Raw genomic sequence first — 12,141 nt, forward strand, 5'->3', positions numbered from 1 at the left:
ATCAGGTTACTGTACTACTACTATGGTATATATACACGGATCAGACAGTAGTATCAGGTTACTGTACTACTACTATGGTATATATACACGGATCAGTCAGTAGTATCAGGTTACTGTACTACTACTATGGTATATATACACGGATCAGACTCACACAGAGGCCGGCGTGGGGTTTCTGAGCAGTAGAGGTGTTCTGGTACGTTGGGTGGTCAGACGCTGTGTAAATTATTTAAACATGTTACTAATGGTTTCCATTCAGTGATTAACCACTTTATACAGCCAAGGGGGGGGGGCAGCTGGCAGTGTGTTTGTTTTTTGGCTCGGCTCTGTTTGGCCTCAACTGGACCGAAACCACACACACACACACACCTCCATTAAAACACTACCTTTGTTTTACCTGGAGGCAGACTGGAGTTACTGGAACAATGAGCTGGACCGAACTCAGTCTGTGCAGAACGGAGCTTCTGGAGTCGGTCCATCTGCTGGCAGAATAACGACCCGCTAGACTTCAACTGTCCTACATCCATCTGAAGATGTGTGTTCGGTGATTCATTACAGCGCAGGTTAACGCCTAGAGTACACCGCTTGATCGGCTCTGTGCAACGCCCCGCGGCTTCGTTCACAATAGACTAGAGGCGGATTGTTAGCGGAGGGACTTTTAGCTTAAAGGTGGGGTGGACGATGTTGGAAAGCTAGCACCGCCGCATCATAACTACTTCACCGCCACAGAGCGGAGAGAGTGCACTGCTACTGCAGGGCTGAGTTCTCTCTTCCATTCTCCAGGGAACGTGCGGCGGCGACGCGCTTTGAATTCAGGCCGGTGCACGCCAAGGGTAGAGCACGAGCAGGGAGGCAGGGAGGCATCTGATTGGTTCTGTCCAAGCGGACCTTGAGGCAGTGATTGGTAGAGGTTTTTACAGGATTACAGCAGCTACAGATGACGGCTCTTTAACGGTCCTTTTCAGTAGTAGTTTTAAGCCCATCGATGATGCTTTTGTTTACTTCACAACGTTAATCACGTGTTAACTGCAACCGGAAAGTGACGCCGAGGGGTCTGACAGAGCGTCAGTATGTGACGAGTTGGGATGAGAACGTGTTGGAATAACAGAAACCAAATGTTGTAGTTGCGTAACATCATACTTTAACCATATTTTATTTATCTGTCCCTAAATTTAATCAGAACATCGCTGCTATGTGGCAGTGGATGAAAAACTATTTCTGACTGAACGTAATAAAGAGTTTTGCAAAAAATTGTTTTGGTATTTTTGTTGCCATTTCTCCGACACCGTTTCTGGCTCCGACCCAACAGAGCTCTGAATTGAGATCTATTTGAATATCTGATGTGGGCGGCGACACCGAGGTCTGGAAGCCGGCCAGTCCTCGTCCACCTCATCATTTATTTATGTAGATATTCATCGAGTTATTTATTTATATATTCATATATTTTGTTTCCCACAAGTTAAACATGAAACATTTAAATGAGGTGGAGAATAACGTTCAGGGAGAAGGGAAAAGATCCACCTAGATAAAATCAAATTCACAATATGAAATCCTAATGAGCTGAGTAGCTTGACAGAAGCGTTGTGGTTTGACAGGATTATTATCATCTGAGAGAAACATCTTTTAGTTTGTGTGTGAACGGCGAGCAGGCCGGCCGACTGCAGGTCGCAGCAAAGTTAAATTTAAAACATTTTAAGAGCCTCCCGCTGCCAGGACAAATAAAGTTTGGGGCCAATTTTACCTCCTGCCAAAAAGTTTTATAAATAAAAATCCACTTGCTCAGCAGTTCTATTACAATACCTGCTTTCTTACATCAGGCCAGGGACAAGTTTTATGAAACTTTGTGTTGAAAATTAAAAAGTCATGTGTGAAGTATGCTGAGTGGAAACGCCGCCTTCCTCCTGCACCTCCTGCGTCCCCTTGAGCAAGGCAGTTGAGCTCAAGCTGCTGCGGCGAGGGCAACCAGCAGGAGGTCGTGGTTTAAACCAGGAAGCTCCCAGCGTGACATGTGGCCAACTTTATAAGAAGTGAAGAAGGGATTTTACAGAAGCGAAACACGTGTGGATTTAAAACTCTAGCTTCTCAGAGGAATCTCCAGATCTGCTTTGTTTACCTTCTCCGTCCCGTCTCCCTTCAACCCGGCTCCTCCACTTCTATTCCCGTTACTCACTTCCTACATTTCCCAGAGAGCTTTCTGACGGCCTCCACAGAGAGCGAGCCGGAGCTGCTAGCTGTCACCTCGGGGTTATCTGTGTAGGAGGACGGAGCGCTCTACCAGTCCAAATACACCGAGACTCTTCTCGTAACCCGTCCTGTCTTTTACTGGAGCTGCATCGAATCCGGTCTATTTTCTGCCCTGGTGGGTGAAGAATCTGCCTCTCTGCCTGTTACAACACGGATCTATCTCCCTGTGAGAGAGTTGAGATGCATTGAGAGAAGGAAGCTCTAGAAAGAAGCCGCCGCTCATTGAAGGAGCTCCATTCTCTCTGAAGGAACAACTTTACATTTGGCCAATTACCTTTTTTTACAATATAGTTCAATATAGTTTTTCTAACTGTTGTTTTTGTCGTGAATACTTTCACACAGAACGTGACTATTACGGAAAGTTTTTTCGGAACAAGGTTGATTTTTCGGAGCTTTTTGAACTGCGAATAAAAGCATCAACGGATCACGTCGTGCAGAACGGACGTATTCAATACGTCAAATATAATGTTCAACAGTTTACCGTACACCAAGACATTACACTTTATTACTCCTTTCAACTTTGACAAAAGCAGCGCAGACCAGATCTACACCTTCTGTTCTTAATTTCCACAATAAAAGCCCGACACATATAACATTCAGAGGTGAGCGTTTAGCATTTCTGTGTTGGTTATTCGCTCGTCCCCGCTCTGGAAAGGCCTGGAGACGTTTCAGAATTTAATTCTAAAATCCTTAAAATGAGTTTGAAAAGGCAAAAACATGGAAAGAAAAGAAGAACAAAACCAAACTGAAGACGATAATAACAATCAAATGATCAAAATGCAGAATTAATAAGTCATAACGCCTCATTAATAACATACAAGTCTTTTCTGTCAGGGACAGATTAATCAACAATGGAAATAATCCTTAGTTTAATCCTATATTTAACACAGCAACATGTTTTCTTAATGTTGATGGAACCACCATGACTAGTTCTCAACTTTGACACGTACGTTTGTTGTGTATTGACGGTGGTAAAATAGAGAAACCTATTATAAATGCTCACTATCATATACTGTTTACAACCACGATACAACACACGGTCTGTGAGCGAGATGCAGCCGGTCTGCAGTCAGTCCAGACACAAATACATCAACTAGCCTGGCGAGCTTCGTCGGCCACGTTAGCGTGCCGATTACGTTCGTCACCGAGCTTCCGGCAGCGGGCGAGCAGCTGCAGCTCCTACCATCACAGCTCAGCGTCTGAGGGTTGAAACATCCCATAATGATGAGCGTGATGATCATGATCGGCCACAGAAGCAGAAACAGAAATAGAATAATATCACCTAAAAGTCTCTGGAGTCTGCGCTCTACTTTGCCGACATCCAAGGACTTAAATGTCCGACTGTTCCGTGTTGAAGCAGCAGCCATGTTTAGTTTTAATTTAGTGCTGTCAATCACGTGTTAACGCGGCGGCGGTGGCGGCGGCGGCGCTGCAGAGACGGATCTGAGAGAACAAGGAGGCAGAGAACGACAGAAAGAAGAAGAAGAAGCTCCGACTGAAATTAAATCTAAGAGAGAGAGAGAGAGAGAGAGAGAGAGAGAGAGAGAGAGAGAGAGAGAGAGAGAGAGAGAGAGAGAGAGAGATGAATGAGATGAACTTAATCTGAACTGTGATGTACACACACACACACACACACACACACACACACACACACACACACACACACACAGACAGCTAGTAGACAGTGATTTACAGCAGATAGGAAGTCAATTATGCTACTGGATATTTCTGTCAGACAAATATGTGTGTGTGTGTGTGTGTGTGCCCTGAATAGAGTGTGTGTGTGGGAGGTGGCAGCACATAGACAGGATGAGGGTGTGTGTGTGTGTGTGTGTGTGTGTGTGGGAGGAGGAAGTGCTCGGTGTGCCGAGGTTACAGCGCTGCTGCTGTTCCTGACTCGCTGTTATAAAATCCTCAGTTACACAACGGAAAGACTCTAAAAGTTAAAGCTGCTCTGTGACTTTATGATCCGTCGCTTCACGTTCACCACGTTCATCACTTCCTCTGTTTTACATTACCAACAAACTGACAATCTCCAGCTGATGTTCGCATCCTAAAACTCCCAGATGCTCTCTGGGATGCACCGGCCCGTTTGTATAAATGCCAGGATAATGTGCGAGGCGTTTAGCGTGCAATAAGAACGCCTTTCTTGATATCCATGTGTCATTTGTACGCCATGTATCCTGTACTGACTGCGATGTAAACGCATCCGCGTATAAATGTTACAGTAAGAGTTAGTGATGTAGAATCCATTTTTAGATTTAGATTTAGTTTGCACATATAAAAAAGGTACAAGTTGATATTATATAATTACATTAACAACAACAAATGTGATGAAGAGGTGCAAAACCCCTCAGAGGGGCTCGATCAGGGCTCTACAGTGATACCTTCATCAATTATAACAAGAGAATACAATATTAAAAAGGACAGAAGACAAAAAAAGAAAAAGATAAGATTACACACACTAGCAGACATCCATAGAATTAATGTTCACATTATTGTATCATCAATAAATCTCATTATTAGTCATCAATTTACAGAGAGAATCCATCAGGGAAACATCAGGGAGAGAAAAACAAACAAAAGGCTCTTAAATAGTTCCAACTTCTACATATGAGACGACAGAGCGTTCCACTGAAGCTCAGTAAATGAAACCCAACTGTGACTGAGATGTTCCACACATCGGAGGTCAGAGTTTGTAGTTATTTGTAGTTTTTCTCAGAATATAACCCTCCTCCCCAGGCTCTGTAATTATTGTTTTTTTTGCCTACAATGTCCCTGATACGTTGTCGTTGAAAAGAAAGGTGCAGGAATGTGCAAAATACGTGCAAAAGTTCACAGTATAGAAGTCACAATAATTATTATAATGTTAAATCTGCTGCAGCTGACCAACATGTTACTGTGCTCTGCATTCCCACAGCTTCATTTTTCACTCGTTGGCTTCTTTTCATGCACAAATGTAAATACTGTCCCCTGTGGGCTTCCGTAGGTGATCTGTGGGAAGGTTCTGAACTTTTAGGAGTAAAAGAAATCCATCAGATCCGTCAGGAAAAGGAGAAACTGAGAAGAAGAAAAACGCTGACGGACTGAAACCACCGCAACATCTAAACTAAACCAACACAGAAAGAGTCCACAACGGAGGGCGGAGACCTCGTTTCTAGAAATGAATATCAGATAAAGTATGCTTCTAACTCTGAGATGAACTCACAGAGAAGCCTTCAGGGGCTTCAGATGGAGAGTAAACACAGGATGAGGTGAAACGTCTTTGTTTGTTTCTGAGGAGTAAATACATTAAAATGTACCAGTAACAGACCAAAACCACTCGAGAACCACTGAAGAACCACTGGAGAACCACTGGAGAACCACTGGAGAACCACTGGAGAACCACTGGAGAACCTCTGGGTTTAACCCTACGTGTGTGTGTATGATGGATGTCAATGACTGCATGTGTACATGTGTAATTCTGTGTGTGTAGAGTCTGAAAGTCTTGAGAGGTGAGGTCACTCTCTGTTCTGTCCAATGTACACAGATGACGTGTACGCATGCATGTGTGTGTGTGTGTGTGGTTTCAGCTCGTATGACGTGCACGTGAAGGTTTCTACCTCCAGTGTCTCATCTGATAACCACTAAACTGTGGTTTCTCTGGTTGTCACGGTGACCAACAGAAATGTTGGTTTTGTTAAACCAGCTGATAGAAAATGTGCTCACGCTCCACATTCTACTGAACAACAACAACAACCTCATGTCTTCCTCCCGTTGTCTCTCTAATGCAGCCGAGTCCGTTCCACATTAAAACGGCCTCCAGCAGCTCATCGGGGACGATCCCTGCTCGTCCCTGGAAAACTTTTATTGTGAAACGTCTACAGGAAGTGTTGTGTTTCATTAACAGCAGCTTGAAAGAGCAGCTAAGTAGAGTTGGTCAAAATGCCTGAATCACACCAGAGCAGTATTTATGTTAAAGAAAAGGGAGGCTCAGTTTGAACTTTAATGTTGGAGGTTAGAGGGAATGTGATGTGTTCAACACAGAGAGGTCGGATGTATCAGGATGCTGTGTGTCGTCTATCACACCGTGTTCTAACTGAATGCAACGCGAGCGTCAGCGTCAGAATCTGTTTGACGTCAGCTCTGTGCAGTGTGACGCTGTTTGGAGCTGAACTTTTGTCAGTCGCCCTGTTTCTATTTATTCCTGTCGCTCTCTTTGAAAGCGCCACAACGGACGACAAACAGCTGATTGGTGGAGTTGAAATGAGCAGTTATCTGATACGATACCTCCTGATTTCACTACAAACACCTGAATAAGGGGAAAACTGGCTGGAGGGAGATCACCAGAAGGTTTATAATTTCTAAATAGATGTTTTAACACCAGAATCAATATATCTGCTTCACCTGAGTCTATGTGGAGGTAGAAGGAAGTTACCGCTTTTATTGTTGTAGTCTGAGTAACGTGACGTCATATCCGTTCCGTATCCGTCAACCAAAACAAACCTCAGAGAGTCTAAAACGTTGGAGGGTCGTCGTGGATACGACCTGCACCCTTCCATGTTAAATCCAGCGTGGTAAACACTACACATCCAGTAAAGGATGGAAACACTTTGGGTTTCACACATTGACAGGAAAAGCAGAGCTAGACAGAGCAGAGATAAAGCTGCATGCTAACTCTGTCAAGGACAGGAAACGTTATGGTATGGAGGTAACGTGGCGTTGGAGCCGGCCGTCGCTCTCGTCTCCGTGGTCAAATGGGCCGACGCTACGACTGTAGAGCACCCAGATACTGACATTATGTTCTCTGCATTGAAACGGCCCCGATGGAGCTGACCATGGATGGATAAAGAGAACGTCCGCTTTTCAAAATAAGATGTTAACAAAGGGAACTGTAGATACTAAATACATCTATGGAAATCAGATTGATGGATTATATTCACCAGAAGTATAAAACATTATAAATTAAAGATAAATCCACTAATCTGTGAGGGAAATGTCTTTATTCTTTGATTTCTGGGTTGCTGGATAATCAATGTAATCAATAATTCCTGCCAATGATCCTGATCTATTTGACTTCAGGACGTCTCTGACTACAGACATGCTGAAAATCAAACATTCTACTGGATTCATTTAGAGATTTTACAAAGTAAAAGTCTCTAGAAGTGGATGATTCATCTGGTTCTCTTCATGGTCTAGAGGTAAACAAGATAACAACAATCACTAGACATATCCAATTGGCACTCAGGTATCGTCATATTATCCAATCAGGAGATAGTTGAGTCATCTCAGCGCTAGAGGAAACCGGGAGAGGACGATGGAAAACCAGGAGGGTTGAAGTACGGTGAGACGATCAAACGTTCCTGAAAAGCGACTAAATGGTGTCATTATTTAGTCGCCTCTTTATGTTTTTCTTTTACTTTCTTTATGTATTCTGTCCCAGTGTTGGTGCACACACACACACACACACACACACACACACACACACACACACGGTGTGGTTAACATGGGAAACATGATGTGACACGGCAGCGTTTCAGGCTGTTAAAGAATTCCATGTTCTGTCTCCTGGCTCTCACATTCACTCCCAGCGTATAGACTCACAGCGTACCTACAGCGCTCTCTCCGCCTCCACAGCTGCGGCTGTTTGACCAACATGTTTCCATTTAACAGAGAAAGCAGAAAGAGACGGAGGAGAAGATGGAGAGAGAGAGAGAGAGAGAGGAGGGAGGAGAGAGGAGGGAGGAGGGTGAAGAGGTGAGGAGGGGAAAAACAGGCGTCCTGTTGGTGTAAATTGCCAGTGGAAAAGAGAAGGCAGTCATATTTTCCACAGGGCTGTTGGGCCAGCCTTGAAACTATTACTGAGTTAGCCCTGTGTGTGTGTGTGTGTGTGTGTGTGTTGCGTGCGTGCGTGTGTGTGTGTGTGTGTGTGTGTGTGCAGCTTCATTACATTTTCCACAACAGTTTGCAGAATACAGCAGGAAGCGAGATGGACGGAGGAAAGGGGTAGACGGACTTCGTGTGGACGGACGCTCCGTCTTTACGACGTTCTGGACACCGAGAGCTTTTATATGTTTGTTAAAGGTTCTCCTGTGATCTAACAACAACCAATAAGCACCTTTAACGTTCCTCAAAGAACTTATATAACGTTATACGATGTAATAAACCTCGCTCTGGAGGAGGACGGAGAGTTCTACCTGCCTGACTGGTAGAGGTAGACCTCAGAGGACACGTTTTAATGGACCAGCTGAAATAAAGCTGACATTTCACCAATTTTACACATCAAAATCAGTTAATCCGTCATGAACGTTGCTGCTCTCACTGTGAAACAGTTGTATAATGTCTAAACTGGAGGATGGAGTTTGGAGCTCCAGGCAGGGAGGGTTCTAATGAAGAGATGCTATTGAGTTGCATTCTGGGAAATGTGGTGTTTTTGGAGCTTGAGCTTATGTAAACTGTTTCCTCACATTTGCATCCCTCTTCCACACTCGCCTCCCCTCTTTCTTCTTCCTCTCCTCTCTCCTCGTTTCCTCACCTCTCCTGCTCGCTTCCTTTCAGTCTCCTCTCCTCTCCTCTCTCCTCCTCTCCTCTCCTCTCCTCCTCCTCTCCTCCCCCAGGTTTTAGCAGCTCTATAATGCTGAGTTAGTGTTTCTTCCTCTCCGTGTTCCTGGAGGCCATGCCTTCATGTGTTCATGTGTTCATGTTTCCACAGCGTTGCGTCAGGACTCCTCCGCCGCCGTCGGAGCGCCTCAGCAGCAGCGATAATAGAAGTCCTACAGTATGTAGGGCGGATAATTATCCAGAACTCTCACTTACAGACTTCACAAACCAAACAGGAAACAATTAGAGCTTTTGTTACCCGTATTTATGGAGGGCAGGCTGAGGGAGAACAGCCCGGTAGAACCGGTTATTTGCTGCCGGGCGCTGGAAGCTGCCCATTATGGAGGGTGATAAAGCAGCTATGGAAGCTAGCTACACCTAAACAATAAGAATTATATAGAGAAACACAGCAGGAGCTGGAGGCTGAACTCAGAAACATGTTATCATGTCAGCTCTACTGCAGGCTTTCTGCAGGACATTCTGTATGCAACGGACTTTTAAACATTTAACCCGGTTTTAAAACTGAAAGTGAGTTTTTCTGATACTATAGTTAGTCTTTGGGCACATTGAGACTGTTTTTACAACATTTGATGAGTTGGGAGTGAGAATGGGTTGATATGAACGATCGGTGCGTCTCTTAAAATATATAAAAAAGTAGCGTACTCAGCTTCCTGTTTCTTCTTCATGTAAATGTTCAGAACTGAGCGGACGTGAAAAGACGAAAGTGAAAAGAAACTGATCAAAATGCTGAGTTCTTTAAGGTTTTCAGAGAAGACGACAGGCAGCCTCTTCCAGCTCAGCATTCACTCCATGTTTACAGAAGATTAGGACTCCAGAAGGACGAGACGACGGCCGCTTAGCTGCAGAATCAGCCGCCGGAGCAGAAGAAGAATCTTCCCCGACTCTGCCAGGACGGACGCCAACATTCAGATGATTTACCGTCTTCTCTCCTGTCCTGCACCGCTCCTTATTTATCAGCAGCTAATGGTGTGTGTGTGTGTGTGTGTGCGTGCACTGCAGTTTATTCCTGACACAATGGGGGCGGCTGGTTGAATGACTACTGTCCCCAACACCCGTTACTCACACACACACACACACACACACACACACACACACACAACACACACACACACACACCAGTACTGACTGTCCACCCACACACAGCTAATCTCTGTCCCCTCACATCCGCAGAGCAGCAGGTAGGTAGGAGGTGTGTGGTCTGAGTGTGTGAGTGTGTGTGTGTGTGTGTGTGTGTGTGTGTGTGTGTGTGTGTGTAGCAGGATGACTAACATCTTATAGAATTAAAAGCTGAACTCTCAGCAGCACAGATGGCTCAGTGAGCAAACCAGACCGAGAAGAAACTCCATTTATGCCTGAAATTCTCCATAAATGTTTCCAGTTTCATCCCAAAAATACACAACAAGAAGCATCACACTGCTGCCAGTGAGCGTGTATGTGTGTGTGTGTGTGTGTGTGTGTGTGTGTATGTGTGTCCATATCTGCCAGCTAGGGATGCTAATTGTGAACAATTTTCTTAACCGATAACCGACCCTCGTTAACCGATTATTAACCGTTAGTTTATAACAGAGATTCAGACACCAAGTTCACAACAGAGGAGAGAAGTATTCAGGTTTCTTCTTTAACTCCAGGGAGTCTCAAGGTTTGCAAGTATGTGTGTGTGTGTGTGTGTGTGTGTGTGTGTGTGTGTGTGTGTGTGTGTGTTACTGTAACTACTGTACACCTGCATGTGAGAACAGCTTCCTGTTCCATTTCCTGCTGCAGTTTTTGCAGCTGATTTGCATCTCTCTTCCGTTCTGTTCCGTTCTCTCTATTGTTCTCTTTAACTGTTTCATTGGTATGAGATGTAAAACACAACCGATCAGCCGTAACATCAGATCAGCACGGTGCAGCCTGACCGGTTCCCGTACCAACAAACTGCTCCTCACTGTGTGTTCTGACACCTTTCTATCAGAACCAGCATTAACCCTTTCATCAGTTTGAGCTCCAGTAGCTCTTCTACTTCTGGTAGGTCCTGACCCCTACAGACAGGGAACATCCCACAAGAGCTGCAGTTCTGGAGATGCTCTGACCCGGTCGTCTAGCCAGCTCTATCTGACCCTCGTCAAAGTCACTTACATCCTTACGCTGGCCCATTTCTCCTGCTTCCAACACAAAGTTCAACATGTTCACTTGCTGTCTAATATATCCCCCCCACTGCCAGCTGCCATGGTAACCAGATAACCCTCGTGATTCACTTCACCTGTCAGTGGTGTGAATGTTATGGCTGATCGGTGTATGTTCATGTTACCAGAGCAGGTAGACAAGAAACATATTCAATGAAAAGAAAACTGAACGTCAGAAAACGTGCTGAAAAGTATTGAGACTTTAATCTGCTGCTATAACATCCTCCACTCTCTGCTTTCTGCCAGACGTTGGAACCTGACTGAAGGGACTTTCTCCCATTGAGATACAACAGCTTTAGTGAGGTTCAACACTGATGTTAGGATGATGAGGTCCGGCTCACAGGGCTCAACAACAACAATTGCCTGCGTGTCTGAGGCAAGTAAAACGCCACGTCTGGCTAGTAACTCTAGCAACCCACATGCACTGATTGTGCAGGAAAGGGACAAACACAAACTGTTGCCACAAAGTGTTTTATCTAAAATATTGAAGCGTTAATATTCCTCTTCATTGGAGCCCAAAACAAGAAAAACATCCTCAGAGGGGAAGTGGCCAGAAGCCTGCAGACAGTACGTAGTTTATACCACCTACTGTACTGTAGTGTTCTTTAACTGGAATATAAATACCACCACATCACACGGACATCCTGCGTGTCATGAGGACACGTTTTAGCCTTTTCACGTGTCATTTGTACGCAAACGTTCACAGGTATGTTCAGGCAAGAAAACCCCTTAGTTAGGGTAAGGGAAACCGTCATGTGGCCGGGACAACAGAGGCACCAGTTTCACCTCCATGTAATATCAGTTACTCACCCCGTGTTGACTTGAACTCTTGAAGAAAACGTAGTTTTTCTCTCATGCCTCCACGGTGAACGGAGAATCTAGAAACAGAGAAACAGTCTTGATGAATAGTAGTAGATGGAGGCGGCGTTTAGTAACAGCTAAACTATACCAACATGTACAAACGGTCACACAACCGCTGCAGTCTAATCTGAGTCACGTGCATTTTCTAGTGGTGAAGATCACAAGTTTCATCATAACATGATAGTATATCAATTCTTTGGACAACAATATGATATTTGCAAACATCACAAAGTCTGCACTGGTATGATTTTGATTTGATTCAGTTCAGGGGCTG

The 12,141-nt window shown here is 44.6% G+C and overlaps 1 protein-coding gene across 9 annotated transcripts in view; it reads right to left on the reverse strand.

The window, feature by feature from the left end:
* hivep2a (HIVEP zinc finger 2a) overlaps positions 1-12,141 on the reverse strand; it is a 116,035-nt gene that overhangs the window by 33,787 nt on the left and 70,107 nt on the right. For all 9 annotated transcript variants that reach the window (XM_074616661.1, XM_074616667.1, XM_074616669.1 and 6 more), the window contains one exon: positions 11,817-11,884. The gene's annotated coding sequence lies outside the window, so the exon portion shown is untranslated. The remainder of the gene's footprint in view (positions 1-11,816; positions 11,885-12,141) is intronic.

The sequence above is a fragment of the Sebastes fasciatus genome, chromosome 18, assembly GCF_043250625.1.
Source record: "Sebastes fasciatus isolate fSebFas1 chromosome 18, fSebFas1.pri, whole genome shotgun sequence".
Classification (NCBI taxonomy): Eukaryota; Metazoa; Chordata; class Actinopteri; order Perciformes; family Sebastidae; genus Sebastes; species Sebastes fasciatus.